General features: G+C 31.0%; 1 protein-coding gene across 5 annotated transcripts in view; it reads left to right on the top strand.

The window, feature by feature from the left end:
* The window catches only part of LOC132734363 (neuroligin-4, X-linked-like), a 134,979-nt gene that overhangs the window by 24,852 nt on the left and 87,759 nt on the right, over window positions 1–22,368 (top strand). The window lies entirely within an intron of this gene.

Consider the following 22,368-nt stretch of genomic DNA (forward strand, 5'->3'; position numbering starts at 1 on the left):
AATCGACTTGATAATCTTTCTTTTAAAGAGTTTTGAATTTGAAGATGCACTTATTGCAATATTCCAAAAGTGTCGTATCGTAATCGATTCGTTGTTAAAACACGAGTTGGCATTTAGAAGTATGAGGCTTGATTGTTATATAACAATCATCGTTAAATGTTTGCTTTTGTTTACGAGCATAATCGAATCCACAACTTCATGGAATTTTTAGGCTTTACATTAGGGAAATAGTCCATTACGATTTTAGAAAACTCTTCCACAATTTGTTTTGACATGTCTGTTATGATAACATCTAAAAGACAAAAGAGATTATACTTTGTTATTGTATAGAGACGAAACCGGTAAGAACGAGCACTGCCAAGTATAATGTATATAACTATGTTATGTCTAAATCATGTAAATTTCGACATAGTTTGAAACAATGATGAGATATGTTTGACATATAGGTCGTATATTGACTTTAAGTACGAATATCACTAATAGACCGCCTTTGTTTTACTACTTTTTAGTCAAAGAACGTAACATAGAACATTGGAGAAAAATTTACAATATTTATATGGCAATATGTGTTTTTGTTTATGTCTCGGACCTTCTGGAAGGAAAAATGTCTGCCTATAGAAATCAACAATTACTCTTATTTAAATCATTAGTTATTGTATGTATATAAGTATCTGTACGTATGAAGAATGTAGAAACATTTACGGCAACTTAAAAGTTAAAAAGATTGACTTAAAAGTATTGTTGTGATATCATTCGTTGTTGCTTTTGAGTTATTTGTACATTTAAGTTAAAGTTTAATTAGAAAATTTGAAGTGAATAGCATTGTGTCTGTGAAAAATATTGATAAGGTATGTACATATACATTAAACGAAAGAAATACTTTTGAGTCATTATTAAAGATTGATATTGCTGTCCTGCATTTTGAACAGTATCTGTTTTAAAAGTGTTATATTGCATTGTTTATAGTTTTACAAAGTGATTTCATACCAAACCTTATCCAAAACGTCTGCAGTGGCAATATTTGATTGCAATTCGCTTCTTTTTTTTTAATTCCAAACTTCCGTTAATATTAATATACAGCCATGGATTCAAGTTAAATGCCTTACGAGATGTGTGTTCATAATTCTTAATGAAGTTTATTCAATGTGATGGGTGTATTTAAGTAGACGTGTAAATGTTTTCACTAATTGTACATCTAGCAAGGACTTCTATATGTAGACAAGACGCCTTGAAAAAAGAGCATTTAATGAGGAAAGAAGTGATGTTATTCCCTCAGTGTGAACGCCTTATCCGTGTTCCATTTATTTTTAATTAAACGTAAATATCTAAATATCTAAAATGGGTGAGATAAAATTTATTCCACAAACATAAAAATGTATTTTAAAGCATAACATATCGAATAATGTGTTTTTATGAGATGCTGTTTAACAAAAATTCTGATAAAAATAACATAAATAATAACATATCGACGATTAGTTCTATTTCTCTAAATATTTGATTTCACTTCAATGAAACTGTGAATAGTTTTATATTTATGACCATGTTCATCTTCATTTTACCTGTTTAATAACGCTTGTCAGTGTAAGTAACACATTTAAGCGTTTAAATTACGTTTAAACTTGCCACTTCAGTTGGTGCATAGTTGTAATAAGTTTCCAAGGTGTTCTGAGTTACTATAGCGAATCCCGCCATCAAATCAATGTACATTATTACGACCTTATCCCAGAAAGTCGGAACAATGCTTTGATAATTATTCTATCTCGATACATTTTCTTTACAAAGTTTAATTAAAAGCAATGCGTTTATTTACAAGAGGTATTCATATAACTTTTAACGATTTGTTGTGAAATGTATGAAGAAAGAAAATCAAATAAAATTTTACAACAACAACAATAGTTATTTTTAAAAAATGGTGCTTTATCATATGTTTATAATAAAGCAATAAAATTACACAAATTATCATTTTGGAACTATGCCCTTTTTGAACTGTGCAAAATCTTTATTTCTATATAAATTTAATCAATTAATCTGTCGGTTAACAACTATAGCAAATGATTTTTCTAAAAAAATATCATTTAAAGACATAAGTTTTGGACAACATGATGAATCGCTATCAATGTCATATTGTTAAACACTAGCAGTAAGTGCATATGAATAGCGGTACGGAAAGAAATAAGACATTAATGTTCTGAGAAACATGCTTACTGTCAGTTATTACAGGAAAAATATGCATAGTAGAAATTCCTTGAGGTCCTGAGCTTTTTTTTATATGAGTTTGATTGATGATGGTCATGAAACATAAAATGCACACTGTTGTATACTACATAGTGAAGTTAGTTTATCAGTACATAGTTCCACGAATATAATTGAATTTCTTTCCGAAATAAATAGTATTATTAGTATAAAAATTATTAAAGACAATTATTTATTAAACAGATGAAAGCTTACAAAGAAGATAAAGTCAGGTGAAAAAAATAAGATTAAATTAAATATAAAAGGGAAACTGCCAACACTGTTCAGTTGTGATTTATATATATATATTAAACTTTATTTCAATGGGTATAAATAAATTAAGTTTTTATCAACACAAATGTTAAAACATTTTTTCTGTTTGAAGTGATTAGAAGCCTTGTTGTGAATGGCGTTTTTACCAAAATAGCTCTATATGTTGAATTGATCCAAATCAACAAAATGAATGCTTGTCATAAAAGCAGTCATCCCTTACTGTAAACTAATAACTAAAAACAGTTTTCCTGTCTTAATGCGATATAGAAGATTACACATTTACTTAGCTAAAACAATCTCATGTGCTAAGTACTAAGTGTTATAAATAAAACCCTCAATACGATGCTTTATAACCAGTCATAGTACATTGTTTTAAAGGTAAATAAATCAACTAAAAAGACATTGATTGCACACTATTGACTGATTCTGTCTACAAGGAAAATATCAGATTCTTTTCACTTGTAAGTGGCATTTCTCCTTTGTGTCTGGAAAATAAAAAATACATTCGACTTTAGATATTCCTAAAGGATTAAAACTCATGAAGTCGCCTTGTTCTTTTTTTTTTTTGAATATTCATGAGATGTCTTTTGTGCGTTGTAATATCCCCATTGAAGAGATGATCAGTTTTTTCTGGATATCAAAGGGATATTCTTTCCAAGTCAATAAATGTTATTTAATTTGTACAAAACAACTTTTTTTGCAAAGCTATGATATTGAATAAAACTATAAAACAATTTATGCAAAACATTTATATAAATAGTGCCGACTTCGATTTAAAAAAAACCCATTTGTGCAATATGCCCTCTAGTTTACTACGCGACGTGAACAGTGGGCGGAATGATTCTTTGGGTTATTGTGGACTTTAGGTTATTTAAATATTAAAAAAAAATATTATAAAGATGCGACAGCGTAAGAATATATAGATATAAATATAAATTGTGATTATTCGGAAGCATTAATGACAACAAAATTACATGAAAATTTCAGATTCGGTTCGATTGAGTCTGTAAAGAGCAACATTCCTTACGCCCACTAGCACCGGCTTGAGCGCTACTCAATTTTCAATACTTACAAGTGTTGGAATTTATGATTCCGAAGGACCAAATAAATGTAACAACACAGTCAACCTAGCGTGTAGAACATTGCACTTGCTCGTTGATTAGACAAAAATTGAGGCAGAACTTCCAAAGTCTTAAATAAATCAAAACTAAATTGTAATGGTTCCATCGAAACGTCATTAAATTTGAAATTATATTTTATTGTAAGAATATTATGTATCAGATAATATTTATCTCGATAAAATTCAAAGCATACAGTCTATTATTTTAGAATTTATTGACTTAAGAAATTTATAATCAACATTTTTGACTCATTTATTATACTCAATCCTTCTTTTCATGAGTTATACAATGAGGTTTCATAATTTGGTTTTACCTATCACTTTGTACAATTCCATATGTAAATATATGTGTATATTTCTTAGTTTGCAGCATACATGTTTCATATAATTTTATTAAATAAAATATCATTTCACTCAGTGTTGATAAGTGTCATTAAGAAAAAGAAGGAACAAAAAACTTGAAAAATGCCCCGATGTATCCCCTTAAATTTTCTTCAGTTAGATTTATTATTATAGTTAGAGTTTGCACGATAACTGTACTTGAACAATGACATGGGTCACTGTTTAGTCTTTAATTCTGCTTAACGATCGTGAAAACTTATTATATAAGGTTCTTAGAAATATTTAGAATCGCAAAATCAATTTCGTTTTAATCTGATCAATTTTAAACAGGTTTGCTGAGAACAATAAATCTGTTCCCAGTCGTCATCATTTGAAACAGTCTGCTATGACCCGAGGCAGTGGAATCTACTCTGTTGTTAAGGGAAATAGAATCTAGTTTTTATTCTATCTGATTCCGATGACGGTCTGCTATTTTATCCTAATAATTGCCATCATGGGAAATTGAGAAAGTTCGTTTTCGGCCTATGGGTATCTTCGCTTTGATGTTAAGTTTCAGAACTTGATAATTGGTCAATTCTTCAAAATGATGCATTTATTTAAATAAGGTTTCGTTAATGACGACTTCTTCGTTGCCAAAAGATCAATTACTTGATCCATATTTTTTGTTATTATTGCTAGGGATTTGAATTGTCATGAAAAAGTACAAATCGCTCAATTTTTCATAGAAGAAACTAAGATTGTAGATGTTCATTTGTCACGATAAAGAAAGTCAATCATTTTTTGGTCAGTTATCAATACACTATCATTTAAAACTAAACTTAACCATTTAGAAAACGGGAACTGGATACGTTGTTTCCCCCTGATTTAAGCGGCTTCTTGTTATGTATAATTTGCATATAATTTTATATTGTACAAGCTTAAATAATATAGTGCATCTGAGATATTTAAAACAGTAAAAGCAAAGTATATCAAATGTTGCTTGTTTGTGCAAATTTCATAAATCCTTGTCGGATATATTCTTATTTAACAGACAGACTTCTTTTGCTGCTATACAACGTATTGATTTGTTGTCAATATGAATAACTCAATAAGAGATTATTATATCTACAAATTTTAATGTTTTCAGATAAATGTTCCGAATATTGTAGTGGTTTTGAGATAACAACAGCGTATTCAATTCGAAAACAAGCATAAATAGATAACATAATAACTAGTCTTCGTGATAAGTTAAAAGCAATAACTCTATATAGATATCAATTTATGTTTTGAATAATAATATAGCGCAAGATGGTTTACAGTCTGTCTGTATCACGTGGGTGTAGTTATATAATTGATATGTGTAAGTTATGTGTGTTGTCATTTTCCAAATATGATACCATCTCATTTTTTCTTCTTTGATTCAACTGTCTCTTTTTGATACTGTTATTGCTTTCTCTTTTTCCTTCCCAAAACGCTTTAGCATTCTCTTGTTAGGAATATCTATAACATTAGCAGTAAAATTATAATTGTTGCCCGCACCATATGCTGTATCTGATTTTGAATCACTATGAACTTAATGAAGTGACATGATATTGTATGAGTTGTCTTACAAGTATAATGTATATGGTGCCTTTCTCTAGGATATTATCGGCCAGTGCCTATGCATTTAAATATTCTCGGGTAAACATGTTTGACTTTGGTCGTCATGGGCTCCTTGCCGCTGGCACTTGTTGCTGGATCGTGTGGGGGTTGCGTCCATTGAACGCTGCCTTTCCTTGTTGATATTGTTTATCATATTCTTTTACTACAAGGGAATGCATGTATATCAATGCATCATGTGCTTAAATAAGCTGTTGAAGTTTTCAATATATGATAAAGAGATGATTTATAATGAAATATGTGACAACATTATATGTATATTTTGATTCTGATGTATAACAGTAAAAGAATAAAAGTTATCAGAAATTACAAAATTACAGACAGACCTGCGTTGCCTATCAGATATGTTTTAGTCAATTTTGGATTCCTATATCTTTAGGTTTTATATCCTGACAAATATGCATTTGTAAAAAGGCATATGAGATAACGTAATGGCCATTTTTTTCCTGACCAGGCACAATAGAGCCGAGTATGTAATCTGCATATTATTATATTTGGTATTTGCTCTTTCCAAGAATATTTTATACGAATGCGCTCAGTTGCTTTTGAAATGTGGGACACGGCTTTCATTTACCTATCTTTCATTCTGACACACTAATTACACCAGCTGACCATTACTGTACTTAGGATTCTGCCATATAGCTTATAATCTGGAGTTTTAAACATTAAAATGGAAAACACCCTTGAGTATCACTAATCAACAAAGTAACAGACAAATTTGTAACCGTGGATCACTGAACCGTTATCTTGTTTCTTCAAGATCTATGAGAAATGAATGTTCTAAATCCCTTAAGGTACATTGATTGATAACCTATCACTTCTGGAGGGTTTGGCTGCTTAAACTATCAAGTGTTCAATCATTCTAATTGCTAGTCTGTCCAGAACATTCGAATGTGTATTATTCATATCATTATATGAATTTTCTTCTTCTCCGACGCTTGGAGTAATCCTGTTATTAAAATGAATTGAATGGATGTTTGTACGTTTTTGATTTCAACACAGCCATTCACAAATACATTCATTTATTCGTAGCTGTCAAATGATTCCGACATAATTGATTTTTTTCCGAATTCATCATCTCTTTTGTTTTGTTTTGTTTCTTTTTACGTTTCGTTTCTACTAGGAACATTTAATTTGAGTGTGAAATGGTTTCACGTTTCTCAAATCTGTCGGCAGGATTTATAACCACAGAAGGAAAAGTCTCTTAATATTTAAAGTTTATATTCCTTCCTCTGATCTTTCTTAATGCGATAAAGGGGAATCAAACAATAATTTTGAGACGACGAAAGTCAATTCAGTCATATAAAGGGTTGAAACAATGTGATTATTTCAAAGAACAAACATAGCCTCGTTACTTCATACATTTTGGCAATGTATTCAGTTGTTTGGTTGTAAACTATATATATATAGTCTGACTGCAGAATCTGTAGGTGGCTAGGAGTAGCTGTTCATAAAAACGATAATTTGCCAGCCCTTATATACTTAAATAAATCTGTACAGAATACCAACAAAATAGCAATGAAGGTAAACTTATGAGAGTGTTTCAATCTGTTGGAATTAGGCTAATGTGTTTTTTATAAAGGGTTCTTTGTATTTATTACTCCCGTTTACTTTTCCTAATAATTTGTGAAGTGAACAAGATAATGGTCTTTACAGTCATGCTCCATAACCAGCAAATGTGCTTTAGTACAAATAAATATGATGTATTCAACAGATGGTTGATTATCATAAAGTCTAAGCTTTTTTTCATACCTTTAATTTTAATTTCTGCTATTTCATTACCTGTTCAAGTGTGTGTTAGATTTTCGTATCACTATATAATGCGAACAAATATACTAAAAGCCTAGATTTACCAACGTCGAATTTAAGAATTTAAGATATTCATTGCTATTCCGTCAGTTAATTTCTCTGAAGACGGTTAACCCAGAATCTTTGATTGAGCCAAATATATTTTTTACTTTTAATGAGACGAAACCGATATGATGGACTGAGTCCTTAGTAATGTTTTCAAGCATGATATAAAAATTTACAGGAAACCTATTGACCGTTTAATCGTACTTGCTAATCAATCCCATCCTTCATTTGAACTTGGCTGACTCCACATTATCGTATGTTTTTCATCATGATACCTACTTGGTTTTTTAACATGTTTAGGACACTTAATGAGTTTGATTACTGGTTGTCACTAATACCCTGCAACAACACTATTACTCGTCATTACTTTATAAATATTCTCAAGAGTAAGACTACATTATTTGCAATTGTACATTCCCTATGCGACAATTTCGTTATTTTAATTCTTTGTCATTTGTTATACCTATAACCCATTTGCCAATAAAAAATGTCATTTTAAATCCGCCTGGAAGAATCATGTTTCCTTTTCTACGGAAGCTTATCAGGTCCTCCACTTATCTAAAAGTTTCACGCCATGTCAACTTGTTTCTACTCGTTTTGACCAAAAACATTCCATGAAGACATTATGATTAATACGAAATACATAAAACATTCCATGAAGACGTTATGATAAATACGTATTACGTAGAAGTTTTTAATTAATTCAATAAAACTTTGTTGAATTACGTGAGCTATTTGTCAATGCAAGTAACTTCCGTACTTTTCTTATTTTTAAAAAATAATTTGTGCATCTCAATAAGTTTAATTATTTGTAAACTGTTTATATCCTCTGTCCTACTAGGTTACGTGTCTGTGGTGTTGTGTTGCTGGACTTGTGGTGTTGTCGCTTGCTTTCGTTGAATGTCGTCCTCTCTTGTTAATTGCTGTTCTCTCATTTTGACATCGCTGTCTTCTTTCCGTGCAAAGTTGTATTAAAATAAATACAATATATGTCAAGTGCGGAGTTTGTTTTTATCATAATATTATGTTTTGTCTATTCTTTGGGCATGCTGTATAGATTTGACCAAAAAAAATGTTACAATTCCTTTTGTTATGTATCTGACCTATTGTGTTCGAGACCTTGCTCCCTGAATTGTCTCGCAATCAAACCCAGTATGTTGTTGTTGTTTGTTCACGTGTAGGCATTTGATTCAATTGTTCTCGAGGTTTCTTACCTAACATAACCTAACCCATATTTCTTGATACGAAATTGAATACTATCTACAATAATGAATCAAGAATTTCATTCATGTTCGTTTGTTTATTCACGCATCGAATTATCTATCAAGTCATGAAAATGGATATATGTTAGTTTGGTGAAAATGTATGATTGTTATCAGCCCAATTACTGTGCAATGCTGCCAAGAATAAACACAAAATAATTTGATTCAATTTGGCATGCTTCAAACAAAAAAGTATCAAGATTCGAAACATTTCCAAAACAAATATTTATCTTTGACATTTTTCAAACGTATTGTAAAAGAAAACTTAATGTAGTTCAATACACTTATTTAGAAATAGAAGAGAACTTTTCAAATTGTAATAATATATTGTGGACAATGTTAACAAATACTTGCTAAGTTTCTGGCATGTTCTATTAAAATAAATCTATTGCTGGATCAATTAATAAATAATGCCATGTTTTAATCAAATATCTAAATATTCATCAATCAAGACTTTTTATTGCTTCCATTCGTAATTAAGTCGTTATTTTTCTTCAATCGACAAATATCCTGTTATCATTGATTGGATTTAAAAGAAGTAGATAACGAGTGTGATTAAGGTTTTTATATTGGTTGTACAGATTCGTCAATTGATAACGATTCACATTATTGCTAAAATAAAGGTAATTGTCCTTAATGGAAACTAGTTTTGAGGATATTGAACAAAAAAGAACATGATGTAGCTTAGAAATTAATAATCATTCCAGGAAATCATTGGGCGCATTTGTCATTTCCAAAGCGATGTTGTATAAACAACGTTTAATGAATTATGTCCTATTATTTTAAATCAGCATAACTGTGACTTAAGTATGAGGCTGTATCTCACGAATATTGCTAAAGTCATGTTGACTATGTACAATTAAATGTAAGATTGTAAAACTTAATTGTCCTTACCTTTTTTCTATGATAAATCTTTTATTGTTTGAATTTATTCCCTAATCAATCATTATTGTATGTACGATGTTGGTCATACGTGAATACATATAAATGACTTTTGAAAAACCAGTGTAAATAAGTTTTGTTTTAGAAAAATCTATTTTATTTTATTTATTAACTTAATGTTTTCAATTATTTATTACCATAACAAAACATTAAGATGCCATTGACATTTAAACAACATTGTTTCAGAAAATAAAATCAGTGTTTATCTAGTTCACAAGACAAACTGTTCTATATATCTTGACGAGAAAATTTGGTAAATATACACATTTCTCATTAAATCTTTCTTGTTAACACTTTAAGAACAGAATTGATACAATGCATTCGGCGTTAAAATTTTAAAGTACATTATTTTGAATTGTCCTTATGTTTGTGTTCCCGTTAGAATATTCTTTTCATTACAAAACATCGCTGTCGTGGTAATAAATTATTGTAGACTAAGTGAAGATATGTCGACGATTACCCGTTAACAAACAAATTGTCCCTGTAGTCTTTTTTGAGTGCCAAAGCTATCTGTTACTTCATCGGAACCTGGTTATTTTCAGCTTTTGTACCGGGAATTAGGTTTTACAGTTGAGTGATAAATGAATCAAAATGTCCGCAATGTAGATTCCTTCACACGCATAGGCAGTATTTCTGCCAGAGTGTTATGTCTTGACTGTTGTCTGGTATTTTTATTTATTATTTTTATTATTTCTACAAACGCCGTTTCCGTTGACTTATTTTTAAGTAAACTGATTTCATTAAGTCATCAAGTCGGTATTGAAACTGTGTTTTCGTTGCTTAAAAAAGATGTCAGTAATTAATTTACTTTTATTCAGTCTTTTCTCCAGCATCGTTATCTAATGTAGCCACAAGCTTAGAGCTGTCAACTAATATTGGTCGTTTATTCGACCACCTGTCGGGCGTATCGTAAATTCTCTTACAGACATTCCAGTTTTTAAGCTCTCTTCTTTTGTTATCATTTATGTCTGGAATCTTTGTTTTAAAGCTGTATTTAAAATCGCAGTATATACCTTTCTATTGTGAACGTAATGGATTGTGCATTAACCTTCTTGATGTGATGTTTTATTTAGACAAAATGAGTAGGCCAATATAATCAGATTAGTTCAACATTATTTTTTTCAACTAACGGTAGAAAGTTTATTATCAGAATGTGTTCGTTATAGATTTAACACGAAAAAGTTAATATTTCCGTCATATACCTGTAGTTTGCTTACCTCTAATATGTATTTTATTTACCGACATCCAAATCTAGAAAATGATGATAATATATTTTCATAAAATCTGATTAATGCTTAGTATGGGCCCGTTTCATTTCACAATCATCGTTCTTTCAAATGTATACATAGCTAAAATATCTTTGGACTTGAATTCTAATGCTCCCTTGTTGAAAAGGGATAGCAAGGGGTAGAACAAAAAAAAATGAAATAAAAGATGAAATTCGCAGACTTTATTTCATGGAGTTTTTCATCATGTGCAAAAACCAATAGTGCATCATGTATTATGTCATTTTGTACTGTGTTAAAAACAGTCCTAAATTTCCAGGACTCAATGTCCCAGAATCCGTTTTTTCTTTTGAAGAATTGTTTTAATTATCAATTGAGATATCCTTAAGCAGTAGCATGAATCATTGGAAAGACGCCTGATTACGTAATAATTTATGAATAATATATTAGCATTCTGAAAAGTCCATAGTACGTCTATCTAGTAAACGATTATCACCCCGAAGCTATAATAATGTCAAAAAGGAACATCAAATGATTTGTAATAAAAACAAATATCACAGTACTGGTTTAATTAAAACGTCATTCTTTAAATATTCTTGTGTAGTTTTTTTTACTTCTTAGCTGGAACAAAACTAAAAGTGATAGTATTTTGATAGGATTTCGGTATAATAATTCCAAATAATGTAGTGTTAGTATGTTATTTTCTTTTTCTAATTAAGTCAAGTGCTGAGCAGGCGCCCATCTAAATAGGTGTTTCATTTGAAGGACGTGAAAATGTATCAACGAGATTTGTGAATGAGAATTTGATATATGTAAATTCTGTAACATACTGCAAAGGTTATTATGCTGTTGGTTATGAACAAATGCTAGATTCCTACCTGGAATTTATATAATTTTGATATGCTCGATCTACATGCTATAGCTTTGTATAATTTGTTCAACTGTTCACTTTGTTCGTAGAAGTGATACATGTTTACATTGATTAGTGCATACATACAACTACATGTATATAAAAATTGTCTGAAAAACAAGGTATACAAAAAGCAACAAACAAAAAACCGTTGAAATCGTGTCTCTGCTGTAAACAATTTGATTGCGTCATAAAATAACATAAAACTGTAGTAAACTAAGATCATATCAAATAGTCTACTTTCAAAATGTAGAACGTTTCGACAGTGCATGTAAACTATTTCATTTAAATGAACGAGTAAAAAATTTATGAATATTTTTTTAATAAATAAACTTGCTATTGGTTCGGTTAAGGAACATTTTAATGTAGTAGCTAATAATAAAATGATTGTAAAAGCATAATAATTGATACGATTTAAAACGTTTGGAACAGTTTAAATAATGAAATAATTAATTGGAATAACATTTACGCACGTAACATAATTCGCCATTAAGATTCTATGTGCTAAAATGAATGTCAGTTAAGTTTCTTTTTTGTTAATTACATTTTGATCACGTTCCGAAGCCAGTCCAAAATATTTGCTAAGATGCGATGATTACTTGTCCTGTTTCAATAAATTATTTAGAAGACGACGACTTTTTTGTCCGCGTTTTTCATGCCAATTTCATGTCTTTAAACGTCCATCTTTGAGAACTTAAGACGAGCTGAAACGCATCACAATTCTTGTTACCATTAAGGTACGTTTTGTTTGCAATACAATTGTTCGAAGTGAAACCCGAATGCTACCGAAGCCGTAAAATCAATCGTGGAACCCCGTCAGAAGCATTATGTTAACAATCGTTCAAGTTTTCTGATTTCATGATAAATGAATCTCTTGAAATGTTGTCTTGCAAGTTGACTTCGTCAGCTGAAATAAAAAAATATAGTTTTAACTTATTCAATAGTAAGTGCACCCCGCCCTTATTCAACCCCCAACTTGAATCAAAGATCACGAATGACAAGAAATATTATAATACAAACCAAAACGCAGCACTTGTCATTACAAAACAGTACCTTCTGTATTGTATAAAATCATTGCTTGAATGAATGTAATAACTATACAAAATTTGATGATTATATAACCAAGTCAATTGAAACGGCAAAAATTAAAGTAAAATTCATTAATCATATATTTTTGCGCGAGTAAATCTAGGGCAATCCCAGTTGTTGAACAAGATCTTTAAATAAGGAATGTGCAATCTACTTTTCATTTTATTGTTAATATTGTTTCAGTCTATGCTGATTGTAGAGAGTATTATCTGATGTATATGAAATTCGAATTTAACGAATTTCCCACGATTCTTATGGGAAATACATAACAATTGAATTGTTTTAATGCGAAATACTTCTCTCGTTCTCTTGCAAAACTACCATTAATAAAGGAAAAGTGATAAAATAGTTCCCGTGATTACATATGGATTATACATGGCTTTTCTTTCTGTGTAAATTGTATTTCATTTATACAATTACCTTGTGTTATTTTGCATTGTAAACAAATGGTTAAATGAGATGAACGAAAAAAATGTTTCTAAATAATGGTATTTTCGCGGGAAGATTTAATTTCATCGCACAATTACGTGTATTAAAAGGTAGTTAAAATGATCTCTTGAGTTTGAATATATTACTGACATTAAATTGCTTTTCTAAAGTGATTTTATTACTATTTAATTATTTCAATCATTTTTTTAATCTATTTTTGTCTAATTTAAGGTGAACCATTTTCTAACAATGCGGAAGAATACGAGATAAATTTGAAAACCTTGCAATGCATGCGTGCGTGCTTTGGGAAACTAATATTATATGTAATGATAATTATGGCTGATTGTTTGTCAGTGTAATTTAATCGTTTTTGTTTACTATCTTTGATACATTATCATTAAGCATCGATGAATTTAAAAATGAAGATAAATTGGAATCATTTGTTGTAAGGTCTGAAGTTGGCTGCATTGATTTGTAAATGGATTATCAAAAACGTTGCACTGTTATAAATCAAGGAACTTAAGTACTGTGAACAATAGTTTAATTTCGTTTTTATGTTGAAATAAGCAACAATGATTTCTTTGAATATTGCTTAAAAAAAAAGTCAGTATTCACTCCGTGTACATCGTTACAAACAACACAACCCCTGTAGTCTGATTCTAGTGCCAAAGCTATCTATTACATAAGTTGTACCTGGTTATTTTCAGCGTTTGCTCCGAGTCAAATGACAAGCAATTATACTGATAGATGAATCAAAATATTCAATTATGTGACTTTCTTCGCACGGAAATCCTGTGAATCTGCCCCCAGAGAAATCGCTTTTAACATCTCTTGAGTTGGTGAGAGAAAGTTCAAAATTTATTGCCATACGTTAAGATTTTAAATCAAGGACATTTTGCTGCACAGGCAACTGTTTTATTTTCGGGTTTGAACGATATTACAAATTATGTTTTCACGCGTCCTTTTTTCACTGTCATTGCCAGCCTGTAAACCTAGGAAACCAATAATAAAACGCTGTCAAAGTCACTGTCGTTGTAATTATGTGAACTAAAAGTACGAATTTACATGAATATGCATTACATTACTAGCAATGTGTGTGATTATTCGTTTAATTTCTATAAGAAATAAAATCATGTATACTTCATTATGATAAATTCATACTTAATTGGTTTATACAGACTTTAGTTTAGTTCGATTGTGTAGAAAGCTATAAGCTTATATAAAGACACACTTTCGAATCTGTTCCTGGAACAAACCAGTACTAAGCATTGAGTGTAAAGTTTCTTGCTCAAGGAAACAACGGCTGGTCCCTGACGGGGTTTGAACTGATGCGGCTAGCGATCATGAGATTAACGCGGTAACCACTCGGCCTTGCCGCCACTCGACACATTGGTTAACACAACATATTATTGGTAAGTGCAATATATTGATCTAGCAAAATACGGTAATGACAATAATTCATGTTATCTACTTAATTAGAACATTGCGATACAAATTAAGAAAACATTAATGTCTTTGAAATTGTGGTATAAACAGCAATTACGAACAATTTTATATTTGCAGGGAACTGTGAATTTTCTCTGAAAAAAGTATTAATCTGTACTGTATTTTTTCTCGGCAGAAAAAACAACGGGGCAAAAACAAAATTGTTTATTTATAAACATTTTATATCAAGCGTAAAATGTTTATCTTCTTGTCTCACTACGACGACCGCGGATAGGCACTGTTTCTTTAATGGCTCCTTTTGATTGATAAGTACATATAATTATCCTCAGAGATAAGTGAATTAAAATTCGATTATAAATAGAACCAGTTGTTGAGCACGCAGTAATTACCTATTGTTATAGTTATTGAGATTTTCCTTCAGCTAAATATCAGGCTTTTGAGGAAAATATAAAGATTGCGATAATATCTTAAAATGTCAAAATAAGATTAAAAAACTCTCTTACATCGTTAAAAGACATGGGAATCGCCTATCTTTGCCGAGAATCATCTAAATGGATTGTAGATGCCATTAGATATTATACTCAACAGATTGTTATTGCTCTTGTTTTAAGATTGAATTATATCAAATCTTGGGGGAAATGTTGAAATCACTTATAAGTTTTATTTTAAATGATCTAATAAAAAAGATAATTTTACATCAAGGAGGCAAGCGTTTATTCTTGCATATCAGACTGGCGTTTCCGTTACTTTTACCCATGCCGGAAATTTCATCTGGCATGGGGGGGGTTCCAGATGAGTCGCGTGCTGTACAATGGCACGATAAAGATGACGTCATTTTACCGTTATGAATGATTTTGTAATTCATACGCTGTTGAATGAAAGTAGTTACGGTTGTAATGGTATAAATTTTCATTGAAAATAAAGATAAAGAATTTAAAATATAATGGAATATGGTAGAATATGCAAGAAAAAATATCTGACATATGTTTGCGGTTCGGAATCGGAATATCCGTCTCTCGGTCACCCGCCCATGGGCAGTAACTCGGCAAGCTTCGTTACCGCCCAATGGGCGGGTCACCTCGGGACGGATATTCCGATCCGAACCGCAAAATATAAAAGATATTATTATTCTAAGTATTTACTTTTTAATAATTAGAAAAAATTTGTAAATAATGTATGTAAAGTGTGTGTCTTGAGTCGTATTGTACTTGCCAGTTTTCAATATTCTTGCAGAACACCTAAGAAAAATAAGGAACTTATACCTTTCTATTCATATATATGATTAATATAAAATAACATTACAATTGTCGTCAAAGGTTTTATTTTCTTTTGATTTGACAATGTACAAGTCATATGGCGATTTCCCAGCTTTAGTGGTGGAATAATACATAAGGTACCTTTCCGTGCATTATTTATACCACGAACGGGCACTTGAGTAGAACCACTGAGGCCCTTTTATTTGACGAACTACTGAAATACCGACTACATGAACGAAGTCTTTACACCACGAGAGGTAATCATGGACGGATACGATGCTAATCACTTCCATTCAAAAGAAAATTGACGGAAGTCATTATGAAAAGGTAGACTTACACAAAGTTTTCACGAAATTGTATTTTCTGTGGAATGAACTGTCCCAGTATATAAAATGATTTTTCTTTCCTGTGTGTGCGAAATGAAATATTCATTAACCAATTAGTATGACTTATATTCCATTGTTACGAAGAACGTTTGCAATGTTAAACCACGTCTAATTCTAAAACCTTTCCACTACTGGGAAGTTTTGCGTATGTGTATCATATCAGTAAATATGCAGCATTGCCAATTTGATCTTTCTATTTATTCTGCATTTTGCTAATCTAAATTTTCTGGCATTTGCATTTAAGGGAATTTCTCACTGCACTCTTGTCGTTCTTTCTATGAAAATGTTTGTTTGAAGATTTTATGGGCAATAATGCTTTTAAAACAAAACAAAATTGACATTTTAAACATCAATATTTGCACGCACGGTCTAACGAAACAAAAATACAAGGCCAATTGCAACGTTGTTAACAGTTTTGTTTTCTTTTTATTTCAGAAATTCAAATAATTATGCTTTGCACTTTGTAGCAGTCATTTTCTTCGTAACGATAAAAGTAAGCATTGAAAATTATAGGTGCATCATGCTCAAGAAATGTTTTTTGCTATTTCTTAAAGCCACGGACCTCCAGATGGTAAAATAAAAAAAAATGAAATAAAATAATGGTAAATACTGATCTAGTTAGGTTAATTGTATAAATTTACCATTACTGACAACTTAATTCAAGAAGGAATGTTGACAAAAGCGTTTTATATATCGGGTTTTCTTTTCCATAATCTACTACGTTACTGACGCAGTAGGCAATATTAATAGATTTAATGCGGTCACGTGTCACAACAGTGATCCGGAAAAAGCCCAGTATCCGGTATGCCCGTGATCGTTTATCAATTTTCGTCATTAAGTAGGCCCCTATCACATTTTAAGCCAAAGGTTAAATCGATAAATTGGTCATCATATACATGAAATAATTATTCAATTATAATTCTTAGTGCCACGAATTACTACAAAAATAAAAACAAAAGCAGTTATTTTTATCCCAATATGTTTGATAAAATCCCGGATTCCGTGCGTTCCGGAGCACAGGTCGCGATATTGTCCTGTACGATCACGTAATACTAGAAAAAAACCCGGATGAAAGAATTCCGTGGTTTAATAAAAGAAGGTATTTCCCGTTGGTGGAAAAGCGAACTGTTTGTTTTCAGAGCAATAATGTTAAAATATGAACATTTTGAAGCGTAATTTCGATTTCTTCCAACTATATTATGTTTTTGAGGGGGAATTTGAAATATAAGCAACACGGCGGTTTTTCTACTATCTTCTGGAGGACAGCTGCTTTAAAAGTTCGATGCAACTCATCGGAAGAAACTATAACATTACAAGTGCCATATAGTCACTTTCAAAAAAGCAGAGATGAAAACAATAATGATAATGCATCGTAACTTTATAATCATTGTCAAATTATCTAGTTTTCGCAACTTTTCCGGTCGGAGAAGCCACATTTAATCTTAATTTTATATGAGTTTCAAATTAATTACCCGCATTCATTTCATAAAAAGCGTCACAATTGATACATGTACTTATTAATTACGACTAATGAAGTGTTAATAAATTAAAACACATTTATCAGGTTTAATTGAATGGATGATAACCCAATTTCACATTCAAAGAGATAACAGTTAATTTAGAACCGCACACCCGCATAAAGTTTAAAAAAAAGGCAATATTGTTGGAGAAAAAGTTTAATTATTCGATTAAAATTGTGGCAGGCAGGCAGAACACTGACGTTAAAAGGGTCATTAAGCCAACAATGAAAAAATATTAATTAACAGATAATGAAATTTATTTTATTTTGCCTGGGTCGCATAGCTCGTCAGTACCTTTTAAATGCCTTTGTAGAATGATATTATTGCAGTGATGTGATGCGTATATGACAAACAAACCGGTTTATAATGGAAACCTCTATCAGTACTTTAGCGGCAGCGTCATTGCACATCGCAAATAGTTATGTAATCATTTCTTGTAAAAAAAGAAAAACATATTTTCAAAAAACTATTGAAAGAAAAATATTGCAGTGCAAATGTAATTGTATTTATTAATCAGAAAGTTATTTTGCAGGCTCTATCAAGCCCCATATCCCCCACCCCGACCTCGGCTAAAGCGGAATTTAGGTTTATCAGCAACAAGGCAAAATTTATTAATGAATAAATGTAACCTCTATGATGAAGTGTGCCGGCTAGTAGAATTCCACGAATCACTGAACACCTTGAACACCTGATTGTAGGAGTGAAAACTGAAAGGCTATGCATGAGTACTTAACACTAAAAATTGCAACTTGGTTGTCTTGGATATTACATCCAGTTAAGGGAAACATTTTGAATAACAGCATTGTAATTTGATTGTATGAATATGACTGTCACATATATATCATGTAACATAAGTACCATGTTTAAACATGTATACTCGTACATGCATGTGGAAACCTCTCCTTGATGTAATGCTTGTTAATGCTACTTGCTGGCATAGAGACGTATGATTTTTGAACTCTGCATTGCCATATTTCAAATTGGACACAATGACTTAAACAAACCAGTTATTTGCGCATACAACCATGCTCTTTTCTTAGTATAGCATCAATGTTTGTCTCAATCACTCGTGATTATTGCTCTCTAGGCAGCGAAATTAAGTCATTAACTGCTTCCATCGACAAATATCCTTTTATCTTTGATTGGATTTGAAAATAGTAACGAGTGATATTCAAGTTTTTGTGCTATTCGTACTGAATAGAGGTAATTTTACTTCTTGCAAAATGAGAACAGGATTTTGTATTAATGATGTAGCGGTTGTTTAGATATTGAATACAAATGAATTGAGATTTTTGTCAGTAATTGTAATAATAGTGTTTGTAATTGAATGTGCTCTGCACATAATGTTTATTTTCTATGAAATGAAAAGTTAAATGAAAGAAGATTTCGTACGTTAGCGTCAAAATAATTGAAACTGGTTTTAAAAATGATAAATTTTAAATTGTCATGTATTTTATAAAGTTAAATCACAAATAGTTCGATGATATAAAAGAAAGACGATTCGTTCATATAAAAGTTGGTCCTTTTATAATTTCAGACTCACTTTCAGAATTTATTGAAATTGAAATTTATTTCTGACATAACATAACGTCTGAAAGAAAATTAATGTACATCCTGTGTATTGCCCTTTTCGTACTATGCATTACTGCAATGCTTGTTTATCGCAAATCTGTGTTTTAAGAAGGAAATGATTTGTTATCATACACAGTAAATGCTGATACATTTATGCCCTAAGGAAACTTACATTTTTTTACAAATTGCTATGTTAATACAGTGGACTATACAACAATCATTATTTCACCTCCATAAATACATGTACAAGAAATTTACAATTTGAAAATTCATTAAGCAGACATTAAAATATGGCTTTGAACCGAATGAAATGTAACCGACGCGGTCAAAATTAAGCTGAACCATATATTAGCTGACGTAGTCATTTATTTGTAGATATGAATCTTTCTTAAATATTCTGCACGTTCAGTTTCACTCGTGCATAGACAACAACAATAACATTTCTTGACACATTGACATAATCATAAATCAATATGGTTTTCGTTTGGAGCTTTTTGTATGCACATCTGTCCCAAATGAGGTTTCCTAGTGCCAAAGTTGCCTGCTTCTCCTATGAAAACTTGTTGATTTAATGTTTTATACTGGAAAACAATATTGGCCTAACGAAAAATGCATTGAAATCAAAATATTCATAATGTACATTCTTTAAAGAACTTACTATGTCTGCAAATCTGACGTTATATTGATCTAGGTGTATAAATATCTCACCAGATATTATTCTGAAGGTTGTTTTGTAAACAAATGATATATACTCTTTAATAAAACGTGTATGGATCGTTCTTTTCAAAAACCGACAACAGTTGTTATAATTGTCATTATATTAATCTGGTATTTCGGGTTAACTCTTTCGGGGTAATTGATTTAAAATTATCAAGGCCTGTTTAAAAACGGCTTCACTCGGTGATAGTGGTCGTTAAGACATTTTGAAGGTAAAATAAGTTATACATCATCCTCCAAAACATGTCTGCGAATGGTTATGCTGGTGTGTTGCCTCTTAAATCCGAATCGTTTGCTCTTTAGTTAAATTACCTTGGTAACCTTGCATTAAGTGTTTATCTTTGATGGCTCAATTCAGCAGTTGCTGCTAGGGAGACTAATTCTCTGATGGTTTCGTTTGGAGGAACGATTATAATACAAATATTTGTCGTTGTAAGTCAATTAATGTTATACAATCAACATTGGGAACACAGGGATGGAATTCATTAACTAAGATATAACAGTCAAGTACAAATTCAAATAGTTTATTTCGTGTCATTTTAAATAAGTAAAAAATTCAAATGGTTTGATTCTTGTAACAGTCATTTTAAATAAGTTCATGTATCAATTCAAATGATTTAATATTTGTTACATTCATTTTTAATAAGTGCAACTGAAATGGTTTACAACGCTTTCAGGCGTGAGTTAGTTTTCGAAAAGCAACTGAGAGTGCGTTTATTGGGATACCGTGACAATAAAGTCGTTTGCAATGTCCGTATCTCATCCGAAGTGATTTATAACAATTCAGTTCATTGTTTGATATGAAGGTATTACATTTATAAACAACACATTTAAGAATTATTTTATTATTATTAATGCAATTATAATCTCTAATATTATTATTATTATGTGGTAATTGAATTGCTCTTTATTTTCCCTTTTAACAATCCGTTTGTTGCACATAATACCGCAGTGTATAAAGAACTACAGCTGCGAAAGGACTTCCCCCTTTTCTATGTTCAGTTATGTAACAGTGTGATGATAAATGTTTGAGTATTTTGTATCTTTTTAAAACGTATGAGTTAATATGGTCGCTACTTATGTCTATCATCTACAACTAGTCATTTTAATAACAGAAAATTGCACTACCGGCTGGGATGGAAATGGTTGGATAAACAGGTAAATACTTTCAGTTGCTAGGCGCAATAAACGGAAAACATTCATTAATGTAAAAGTCATACTCGCGACTAAACACAGGTCTATTGAAAACAAACTGATGTTGCATTTTTCACAAATAAATGTTCGCAAAGAAACTACATACCGTCGACGTTACAACATCTATTTAATGCTTTAAAAGAATGTATTTAATTCCTTTATCAAGGTTCACAACTGCTCACTATTGAGGGAAGAAGACATGAAAACGGCCGGATAGCTTGGTCGGTAGTGCCGCGAAATGGTATTCCGATGGTCGCGCGTTTGAGTCCCAGGCGGGCTGCATACCTTTTAAAACAATAAAAATACGTCGGGTGGTAGACACATGGTAAAGACATATATTTACCGATTCGTATATGTAGTTAAAAATGCTGTTATGTGTGCATATTATGAGTATGTTCTAAGATAAGTATATTTGCTTAAGGAAATGAAGGCAACAGGAAGTTAAGGTATTTTCATTTGGTCTAGACTAATTGTCTGGAATGGAAGATAATTGATAGGCCTTTTACGTATTCACTTGCTTAATTCTTCGTTTTATTAACTATGGCACATCCTTTGGTTTTTCGGTTATGTGTTAATTAAGCAAACATTAACGACGATTTAGTATGCATGGACTTTTATACGAAATCCGCAGGGGACTGTTAATGAATAATAGATAAACTTTGAACGTGTCTTTTCTTTGTTGAGATAAAATTTATTTAGATCGCAATAAGGAAGCAAAAATATTTGAAGTAAAAAACTGAAATTGGATTCTTAACTTTCATAATATTTAAATTCTGATTTTTTTGTTATTACCCTTTTTAAGAATACGGTAAAGAAAAAATAGTTAGAATATACTTTTAACAAAACGGTAAAGAAAATGAAATAGTTAGATTACATTTTTAAAGGCTCATTATGGCTCTGAAATGCTATCATTTTAATTTCTAAAAAACCTTCTATTTTTTGTATCATGTTACATTTTCC

This window comes from Ruditapes philippinarum, unplaced genomic scaffold, assembly GCF_026571515.1.
Source record: "Ruditapes philippinarum isolate M1 unplaced genomic scaffold, ASM2657151v2 ctg708_1_1_1_1, whole genome shotgun sequence".
Taxonomy (NCBI): Eukaryota; Metazoa; Mollusca; class Bivalvia; order Venerida; family Veneridae; genus Ruditapes; species Ruditapes philippinarum.